The 11,712-nt window shown below is 33.0% G+C and overlaps 1 pseudogene; it reads left to right on the top strand.

Moving 5' to 3' along the window:
- Positions 1 to 4,556, top strand: LOC107003775 (annotated as a pseudogene).
- The last annotated feature ends 7,156 nt before the right edge of the window (positions 4,557 to 11,712 follow it).

Genomic DNA, 11,712 nt, shown 5'->3' on the forward strand with positions numbered 1-11,712 from the left:
ATGAAATCCAGTGTCTTCCCGGCAATGAAAACAGGTGGTTCACTAGATAAAGTTAACCTAGATCATGTGAGTTAACATGAAATCTAGTGTCTTCCCCACACTAAAATTAGGTGGTTCACCGTCTAAAGTGAAATCGAATGTGGAGACACATTAGGAGGGAGCCAACATGGATATAACTAACAGGAGAAACATTTTCAAGTTTCAAGCAAATCATGTTGATCGATAAGATAAAACATGCTCTTTTATAAATTTGAATCTGATTACATAATTGAAGGCATTTAATAAAGTTCTTTATGTAGTAGTATTTGTTAAGTAAGTCTAGTAATGACAAGTAAAACAAGGTTACTCCTCAAATGGCATGTAAATGGGTTTATCTTGTGGTTGAGAAAATAATGAGGACTACATTCAAGAACTGAGATTACCATTTAGACCTACATTATTTATTTGGTTGTATAGCCATTTATTTGCCCACTCTTAAGATATGGAATAGTCATCTTGTTCGCAACATATGTTGAGTTGGTGATGTTTGCTAAGTATTTAGTTGACTTCCCTTGATATTGCTAGACTAGGTATGGTCTTCATGTTAGATGCTGGTATGCTGGTCTGGTAATTTCCATCTGTATGCCTATTAACTATGGAAATATGAATGTTCAACCTTCATTTGTATTTTCAGAAAGAATGTATATTTTATGTTCCTCCAAATTAAACTATTAGTATCACTTGTTTCACTGTATATGTGGTGAGAACTGTAGGACTTTATAATAGGCACTTGTTGAGTCCTTTATTAATGATGTCTACTTTTATGTTCCTTTTCAAGCTACAAATCAGTTTTAAGGAACTACTTATGAATGATCCATTGCTGAATAAAGGAGATCAGTTGAATTCCTTTAATTTTTCTGGCAGTCAGGACATAATGCAAAATGGAATTAGTGAGGCTTTTGTCTGCGAATCCAAGGTGGTTATGACTTTCAAAGATATCTGCCTATTTTATTTTTTAATTAATGGATGTAATATATATACAGTAGTTTTTGTTATCGGTATAGATATATCTATTAGCATCAATTATTCGGGATGATAATTTTTGTGAAGTAAATAGATTAATATTCATGACTGCATCATTTACATACTACACAAAAGTAAGGATGCAGTGAAAGAGATTGGTCATTAAATTAAACATCATGAAGATAATGTCAAATTCTTATAGGGTAAGAAGAAATTGTTGGATGATTCAATTTTGGATATAGAAAGTATTGTTTCCTTTCTTTCAAGTTATTTTTATGTGCTGTATAATGACATGTAATTTTCAAAGGTACCGTAGGTATTTTGTTCTTTTAGTAACCAGAATATAATGTTTTTAGGGTCCGTTTGGATGGGCTTAATAAAAGCAGCTTTAAAAAAGTACTTTTGAAAGTGCTGAAACTTATTTTTAAAATAAGCAGTTATGCGTCTGGATAAAAGTGCTGAAGTTGCTATGTCAAACGTGAAAAGGGAAAAATGGAACAAAGAGATGTTAGGGTTATGTGGGTAATTTGGAGATTGTATAAAAATATTAAGGGCAAAAAGATAAAAATGTGGTCAACTTAAAATAGCTTATAAGCAAAAAAAAAAAAAAGCACCCCTACCCCAGCTTTTAACTTTTGGCTTAAAATAATTTTTTTTAACTTAAAATAAGTTATTTTGAGTATTGCCAAACAGCTAAATAAGTCAAAAACCAGCTTTTAACTCAGTTTGACCAGCTTTTAAGCTGAGCCAAACAGGCTCTTATTTTGTCTTTATGGGTAGCAAACAGTCCAACATTGTAAGATTTTCATATCAATGAGCATCTTTCACATTTCAAGTAAGAATGGATTTCGTAATTACCTTTGCACATAATATTAACCATCAACTTGTTTCATTGAGCTTAATGAATTGTTCATGGGTTTAATGTGTGTATTTCCAATTCAAAAGAACTCTGTGTAGAATATAATATTCACCTTAACATTTTTATTTCGCTTTTGTCATATGCCTTCTCACTGTTTATCAATTTTAATGCCTTGTGCTAGTGGAGTATTGTAATTGCTCTGGCGAGATTTTTCAGCATGTCATATTGGTTCTGAAAATAAGGAATCTTTTAATGGGCAGAATTAGTTGGAGGCTATTGAAGAAATCGTAACATTGAACAGTTGACAGCTGCCAACTCATATGGGAACTCAATATTATTCATATTCCTTATATGAAGGACGTGATAGAAATCGGTTCTTATCTTGGCAAGGTTGACGACAATAATCTCAGACAATTATTTTCACAAAGCATCCAATAGTTGCTGGCGTTTTTTTTTTACGGAAATAGATAAAGAAGAAAAAATAAATGATCTTTTTATGAGTACACTTTGTATGCTAATCGCTGTTCAAGAGATCATAGAACTTGTTCACGGTGTCCCAATCGAGATGACAAAATATGTGGTTGCATGATGGTGAAGACTTGAGACAAAAAGTTTGATACGTTCTGGTAGTTGAATTTGTCATTGGTCTACTTAGGGTGATTAGGGTTTGAAGGTCTCTAATTAGGGTAGAAAGTTAGCTAGTGTTTAAACGTTTTCTCACTTTCTTAGGTCTTACTAAATGGTCCTAAATTAGTTGGCAAATGAATTTGTGCTTTGCATAAACAGGCTTGGGAAATATTCTGCTCATTAGATATACTGTGGGAGTTGAGTTTTGCGCTAGTTCCATGTAATTCCAAAGAAGAGATAGATGATGGAAGTTCATTCTAAATTTAAAAAAACATTAGAAATTCATTGCATTATGACTGATAGTTGTATATTAATCTCTAAATCTAGGAGTTTCTTAGATTATCTTGGGCTAGAAACCATGTTAGCAGTTGTTTGCAAGACGCATTATGAAGAAAAGTTCTGATCTTAATGGCATTGAAACTTATATTAGGAGACCTTTTATTAACCTATATCTTGTTATCTGTCTTTAAAACCTAATGTTCGATGTTATGATGATCTCTTCTTGCAAATACATCTCATATTCTATAGAAAATTCTTTACTCTCTTACCTTTTTAATTTTTGGATATCATTTTAGACCATACACTGGTGAATTTATTGTTGATGACTCTCAGAGGAGGCTTTCCACAACGAAGCCAAGATACCTCAGCGAGGAAACTCATCCTTGTTTTCTTTGATTTGCTATCAATATTATCAATATTGACACTGCGAACTTATATTGTGTTACAAGCACTGGTCATGGTTTAACAGAGACCCTCTTCTATGTAGTCTTCTCACGGTTGCAAGTATATAAATCAAAGGTAGACATGACGCAGGAATTACCTTTTATAGATAATGGAGCCATATCATTGGACAACTTGATCATAAAGAGTGCTCGTATATTTCCCCTCGGAAAAAGGTAAAGAGGCTTGTTTTAAATAGTGTGTTTATTATGTTCATATATTTTAGTTCTTTCATAGTTCAACTTTTTTTATGAGATAAGGGTAATTTCATATTCACAAACAATTAATCATCCAATGGATGATTAATTGGAAATTTACATCTCAGAGGTTGGTGGGCAAATCCTCAAAAGACATACATAATTACAAGTTTCCTATAAAATCCACCATTTCTATGCTTTCCCCTTCCAACTTTTGCTTACACCGTAGTTCAACTTGCTTGTGATGCTACTTTAAACAATTGATTGTCTATAAACTTGTTCCTTTTTGAGTATGAAGTAACGTACTTGATCTCTAATTGTGCGCCTTAACTGGGAAGGTGGTGTTATTTTTTGACCATGTTGCTTGACCTTTAATGAACTTGTGCAGAATGGTGCATAAAAGTAAACTTATTTGTAATGCATTTTCATTTCCAAATGATTTACAAACTATTGGCATCTTTGATGAACCATTATTCTAAATGGGGAGGGGGCGGATGAGTCAGCAACACATTAATCAGGAAAGATAATCTATAATACAATTTTATTAGGGCGGTGTCTTCAGGATTTCTTACGTTCCGAGTCTAAGACACATTTTAGATTTACCTGAATGACTTCTTGTAATTAATTATATCGTAATAGTTGTTTTTACTCCTATTCCTATGTTTCTTTAAAACCCAAACATATATTACATGTATTTGATTTCATATGTTTATAAATTTGATTTATTTGAAGTGGAAGCATGTACCATTTATTTTTCTTGTTGATTGCATCATTGAATCATTACGCTCTCTACCTTCCTAAGATAGGTGCATGTCGCGTACAGTGCAGCCTCCCGGATCCACTTGGGGAATTATACTCGATGTTTGTTGTGTGTTTGTGTTGCATCACTAAATCATTTGGATATTTTCCTTCTCTTGTTTATTTTTTGTAAAGGGAAGTACACATAAAACTTCCAAAGAGTTCTTAAAGGTCGTATCTACCTGAATGATAATTTTTAATAGAGACACATATGAATGATCTGAAGTTTGAAAGGGTAAGAGCTGTGGGTTATACACAGAGAGAAAACATTGCTAACTAATGCAAAGAAGAAGTTTGAAACAAGGAAACAAGAATATATCAAGCATTTTTCACAAAGCTGTTATAATCTTTAGCGGTTGTATCCTTGAGTGCGTCTAGTTAGGCTATGCATGCTAGTATTGATTATTTCGTAATAACTAGTGTTGTTGATCCCAAGTAGATATAAATTAAGTCATCTCTATGTTGATATAGATAAAAGCTTGAGCTTTTTTTACTTGATCCTCTTTATCCTCACATCCTGCTTTAATTGACTGACGATGTAATTTGATAGCTGTAGACTATACTTGCATTTTATCATTAGAGTGAAAACTCTGCATGGATAAGAGAACTTTTTAAAATTGTGCTTGCTTTAGTATGAAATTTACAAATGTTTTCTTTGAGCAGTCTAAAGATGTATATATATGAAGTGACATGCTAAAAACATTTCACGAGGAAGTGATTAAATTTTTTTTTCTAGGATGCAGTAAGAACGTATTTTCTCAACTGGTAAAGACATATCTTGTTAGAAATGTCTTTCCACCCAACATTTAATTCTTGCGCAGGAATGACAAGTGTACATCTCCTTCATTCACGTTTGTTTGTCATCTACATATTTGTTTCCTTTTATTTGGAGTATTAAAATGGAAATATTTGAAAATTTGGACATTTTTTAGTGTAGACAAATCAAGAGCTTTTAAAGGATCTTTTGAAGAATTTAATTTCAAAGAAAGATCTAGTTTATGAAAACTTCTGTGGAAATAATTTGTTCCAATAGGAGACATGGATAACAATGAAATTTAGTAGTCCAGGTAATCTATAGTCATTTAGTCGCAATGTCTTCTCTATGATGTTAAATATCCTAGTATTGAATTATTGTGAGAGAAAATATTGAAGAAATGAGTGGAATATATTCAAGGCCACAAATGGAAGACTACTAGTAGATTAAGGATGCAATTTAGTAAGATCTGGAAAACAGGTGCGTTTTATATCAACCTTCTATATCAACTAGATTGTTTGTAAAGATGAAATTGGAGTTGTTTTTGGGCGTAGAGCATAATGGTAGAATAAAGTTTAAAATGCACATGTTTGTGAAAATCTAGCTATTTAAAGTAAACGCTGAGTTCGTCGAATTAATGGGGAAATTCCCTTCAACGCCCGAATTAGCTAAATCTACGATAGTGAGTCTTCTTTTGACAAGGGACAAAATCGATTTTGAAAGGTAACTTGATGAAAGAGGAATGTGAACCATAAGGTAAGTGCCTAAATGCTAGTACAAACTTCTATTACATACACACATGAAGAGAGGAGGGGGGATAGCAAAACCACCTCTTTTACCATATGAGTCTTGACACCAAAGGGTCTGATACACAATCCAACCCTCAAGAGGCAAATATTCACAGTTCGACCACAGGAAGTAACTTTAACCTATAACCATAAGAAATGTAGAAAGTTATACGGAATTCCTAGCAACAACTTTGCATGCTATTAATTCATAAATTCCTTTTACCCGTAACAAGCGAACACGAATTAAATTGAGTGAAGCCAGATATTCTTTTCAATGATTTGAGGATATTTTTCTCAATAGATGAAGAGGAGAAAGTCTAATCAGAGCAAAGGTTGGGTTTGTTTTGTATCTATATATAATGGAACAAATCTTGAACCATTTTTTTTTTGTTCGTAAGAGACGAAGTAGACCCTGACGAAGGGGATTTACTGCATGGATCACACTAATAATTGGAATTCTTTAAGAGAGTAGAATGGAAGAGTCTGTCATCTTTTTTTTTGTTTTAGATAGTTTAAAGAAGCGTAGACACAACTAATTTAGGGAGTTCTTTGTATTTTTAGCTAATCTACTATGATTGCTACAAGATATAGACTTTCATCTAATATGAGTTTTATCAAAAGCAAAAAGCGCAACAAACATATAATGTTAGTTGGAGCTTTGCAAAGTACAAATAAGATGTAGGCGTTAATTGAAAACGACGGAAAAGGTCAATGCATATGTTTACTCCAAGCCTAATAATTATTGGAAAAAATATATAAAAAATCCCTTTATTCATCTTTTTTATCAAAAAAATACTAAATTGGATTGTATTTATATAATATTTATTAAATATAAATATATAAAATGATTAGAATTACGTTATATTCTTAATCAAATAAATATTATGGATCAATATTTTTCGGATATATATTTAAGTACAATTAATATGAATTCAAACTAATTAATTTGGGATACAATAGTTGAACCCAATTTCACCTCATCCTAAATGCCCATTTTTTATGTCATGTGACAAATGGCGTGGCATGCTAAGTAAAACAAGAAGACAATGGGATCATAACATGCGTCAAAGATGACAAGCCTGCTATCGTGTTCCAATCCTAACTCCTCCATTTTAACACTATCATTAGGGTCCTTATAATTCAGAAAAGGGACAGAAAATTCTAAAAAAAAAAACAAAGAAAAGCCATTGTACAAACGCAATAAAATTTTCTACGAAACTACAAGATTAAGAATTCAAACATTCAACTTTGAGAACATTAGAGATCAAGACCATCCGATTAAAGGACAAGATCGAAACACTTGAATTGAAGTAAAAGTCAAATCATGATAAAATTCAAAGTTCAAGTTTATCAAAGATTCAAGAACAAAGATTATGTTACTTGAATTTATATTTTAAAAGGAGAATCCGGAGGAATCCTAAAGAATGTAATACTAGCACTTTGAAATAATATACATGATTGTTGCATAATATTCCATTTTTTATTAGTATTTCCTCGATGCAAATTTTATCATCTACAAATTCTGGCATGCCTGATGGGAAAATCTCTACCCCTCATCCCAACTTTTTATGAATCGAATAATATCAAGATGATTTACATGAAGAACAAATCTTGGTCAACTGCCTCTAAGTCACCTATCTCCAAGTTCTCTATTGAATTCTAAGACATTCTTGGTGTTACATTTTGAAGTTTTAGAGCTGTTACAAGAAGCAAGGTTGCTACACTAAAACAAACAACACTTCAACTTTCATCCTTATCAATTCATGTGTTTTAGGTCTGCGTCTCCAAAAGGAGTAAGTTCGTTCACAAATTCTCTAGAAGGAGGAACCAATGTTGCTAAAAGAATCAAGAAGACATTGGCACAACTCGCGCTCTGGTTCCAAGAACTCCACCACAAGACAGAACTATGATTCAACTATGAAATATTTCCACATGCATCGCGTAACTTGAGTTCATGAAGATTAACTTACGCAACAATCCATGCTACTCTCATACATATACAATGATAAGACAAATGATGGTGATTATTGCTTCCTGTCATGAGGAACAACTCGCAAATCTGACGAAGTTGGTTGAAGGATTGACAGAGCATGTACAACACCAACAGTCTAATATTTATAAGTGGATGGATAGGAATCAAGGACTATTAGATAGAGAAGCAAGCCATACACTATGAAAGGACCTGCGAAGAAAACACCACTTAAAGAGATTCCAATTTCTTCTAAATTTATGATCCCACTCGATCGCTTGAAAGAGTTTAGTGATGGTACTAAAAAAGATAATTATGAAGTCTCCACCAAGTCTTCTCATATATATTCTAAGCCATAAATCTCTAGAATTCATAACTTCAAATGGTGTTCTAGTTATCAACCTCCAAAATTTAATCAATTTGAGGGTAAAGGAAACATAAAACAAAATGTTGCAAACTTTGTGGAGACGTATAATAATGATGGAACCTATGGAGACCACCTTGTAAAAAATGTGTTCTCTCTCTAAAATTAATGTCTTTTATTGGTACACGGATCTCAAGCCTAATTCTATACATATTTTGGAGAAACTAGAGAACGGATTTATCAATCGCTTTTATCGCACAAGGCGTATAGTGAGAATGATAGAACTCACAAATAATCTCCTAAGGATGGACGAACCGGTCATAGATATCATAAATTGATGAAGGAACGTTAGCCTAAATTGAAAGGATAGGCTATGTGATGCTTCTGCGATCAAAATGTCTATCAAATGAATGTACTGGGAGTCTCAATAAAACCTGCAAGGAAAAAAACCCAAAATCCATCTAAGATCTAGCTACTTTCTCACATGATATGAAGTTGAGCATGTTTTCTGCTGGAAAAGGTATGAATTTTGTCTACGTTTCTCGCAACGAAGAGACAAGAAGGAACCCAAAAGATAGAGAAAATTTGTGCCCAGAATTGATTACAAAGAATCTATGAATATTACTTTGTCGCCTGCGAAATTCAGTACGAATGAGGGCATGAAGCAAAATGTGAGAACGACTTTCCAGGCAAGTTTAAATAAAAAGTCAACACTAAGAGAGATGCAAGGGAAAACATATCTCTTTTTGGATTCTGATGTTTCTGAGATTTTTGATGAGTTGCTCAAGTTAAAGATCATTGACTTGCAAGAGATGAAGTGAGAAAAAATGATGACCTACATTATCGCCAGTATCATACACTTGGGAGTCACCCTCTTCAAAAATGATTTGCCTTCAAGGATAGAGTGATGCAATTGGTTAACAAAACTAAAATTGTCCTTGATGATGAGAAGAATGGTTCTAACCATATCACTATCACATTTTGTTTGCTCAATCCAATCTAAATATACATCTATGAAAAACATGAAGAAGATTTATTGGAGCAAGACTTTTATGATATAGATGGTGATGAAGGTTGGATGCTTGTAACTAGGAGAAGACAAAACAAGTCAAGCATACTATAAGAATTATTTGGCAAACGATAAGAGGAAAAATGCTTATGAAATTAGAGAGGCAAAAATCAATCCAACGCCCCAAGAGAGAAAAGGTAGAAGTGCATAACTACCAAAAACCCAGACATTATGCAATTCTAGACCAAGTTAGTTTAACAAAAAGTCTACTAAAGACAATGTCGAGGCATCATGTTTCAATGTCGATAAAGCAAGAAAAAATAAGGTGCATCCTACTGATAAAGAAGGAAGAACAAGTGAATCCTCACTGGAAGTGTCTCCTAATGACGATGATAAGGCAACAAAGGAAATTTCGTCAATGATGTCTGCCTCACATTCTAAAAATCCTATTGGACCTTCTTTCTAAGAACGACATGCTTTTTATAAACAAATCACATTTACATACAATGCTTTTATATTAGGTGAAATCTTAGAAAATCATCCTTTATATATATAGGATAACCTTCGAAAAAAGAATGTAAATAGAATCTTAATAGATGAAGGATGTGGAGTAAACATTCTACCTCTCCACACATTGAAAAAACTCGAAATCACGACTGGAGAACTTAATAAAAGTTGTATGCTGATATAAGGATTTAATTAAGGGGGGCATAGGTCCATAGGATTTATTAAATTAGAGATCCGTATGGAAGATTTGTGATCAAGCGCATGGATGCATGTGATTGGCGCAAATACGTCATACAATATGCTACTTGGAAGGCCTTGGGTACATAAGACTAGTATTGTGTCATCTTTGTACTACAAATTTTAAAAGTATCTTTATGGCAGGATTGAAAAGAAGATAGTTGCAGATGATAATTCTTTAACTGAAGTTGAGGCACACTTTGCCAGTACGAAATTCTTTTTGAAAAAAAATGTTATTGCATGGGCCAAATCTAATGATGTGAAACTGATATTGTCTACTAAGATCATACACAAAACAATTGATGCAACTGTTGGAAAGGTAAAAGTTGATGCTAAAGAACTTTTTCCCATTCTTAAGGAAGGGAAGCTCATCTCATCAAAGAAGAAATGACTTCTAGACTTTGCTATTTTCCAAAAGTAAAGCAAGAAGAAGGTAAAACATCTAATTTTCAAGAAAATTCTTTGAGAGAGATAACTCTTCCTATCAAATGAATTGATGCAATAAATTTGTCTTCAAATCTTCTAGAAAGATCAATCACTGAAAATCAAGTGTGAGATGTTGCACTCCCTACAAAACTCACAAGAGTAGTTTTTGATCCTTATGCTTACAAGTTAATCATGAAGGTGGGATATAGACCTAATAAGCCATCGATGTTAGGAAAACTTATATCAGAAGATACACCTATGCAAAAACATGAAGGCCTAGGCTATAGTAAACCACATCCAATTCATATTCCCATAAAAAGTTCAAGCGATATCATTACAATTTTAGAATATTGTGTCACTTCTTCCAATAAAATTTTTTTCCTTATTTGATCGACTTGGAGAATCGACTGTAAGACCATTTGTGTTTGAGAGGTTAGGTCCACTAAAGAAAAAGAAGAATATGATAAGCTATTTTAAAGTTACAATGCCTGCTTCACATTTTATTCGAGAGGATTTCAAAAGTTTATTTTCTTCTATAGTGAGGCAATGAGTGGGATCATGTAATAAAGAACTCAAGGAAAAGTCTCACAATTAAATTTACACCATAGAAAGTGAGGAAGATGAAGAAAATTTTGGCTTGTTCATTTATGTTACAATCCGAAAATGAGTACTATTCTTTGCCTCTTACAAAGATTGATGAATAGTTAGAAGATACTTTTTCGCGTTTTCATATGTCTATCAATGACAATGATCCTTATGAAGATGAAGATTCTAGAGATGATCGACTGGAACATGAAATGGAGTAAAAAGAACAATATATCATTTGACGGAATTTAACCTTGGCACTAATAAAGACCCAAGGCCAACTTACTTTAGTGCCTTCCTAGAAGATGGTGAAGAAATTGCTTATATAAATATACTTAAATAATATATGGATGTCTTTGCTTGGAATTATAAAGTAATGCATGGATTGAATCCTAAAGTAGAGGTTCATAAGTTGACAGTCAAAAATGGTTCTCGTCCTGTTAAGCAAGCTCAAAGATGTTTAAGGCCCGACTTTGTTCATTGAGAGAAATTGAAGTTAACAAACTCATTGAGGAAGACTTTATTTGTGAGTTCAAATATCCTACATGGATTTCAAGTATTGTTCCTATGATGAAGAGAATGATCAAATATGAGTTTTTGTTGACATTAGAGATCTCAATTGTGCATGCCTTAAAGACGAGATTCCTCTTCTCATTCTAGAGGTCATGATTGATGCCATTATTGGTTATTAGGTGATGTCATTGATCGATGGTTCTTGTGAGTATAATCAAATCTACCTGGCACCAATGAATGAAAACTCACCGCATTTCGTACTTCTAAGGGTATTTATTGTTACCAAGTGATGTCATTTTGTTTATAGAATGCTTGTGTCACATATCAAAACGCTATAAAAAATATCTTTGATGATTT

The sequence above is a fragment of the Solanum pennellii genome, chromosome 11, assembly GCF_001406875.1.
Source record: "Solanum pennellii chromosome 11, SPENNV200".
Classification (NCBI taxonomy): Eukaryota; Viridiplantae; Streptophyta; class Magnoliopsida; order Solanales; family Solanaceae; genus Solanum; species Solanum pennellii.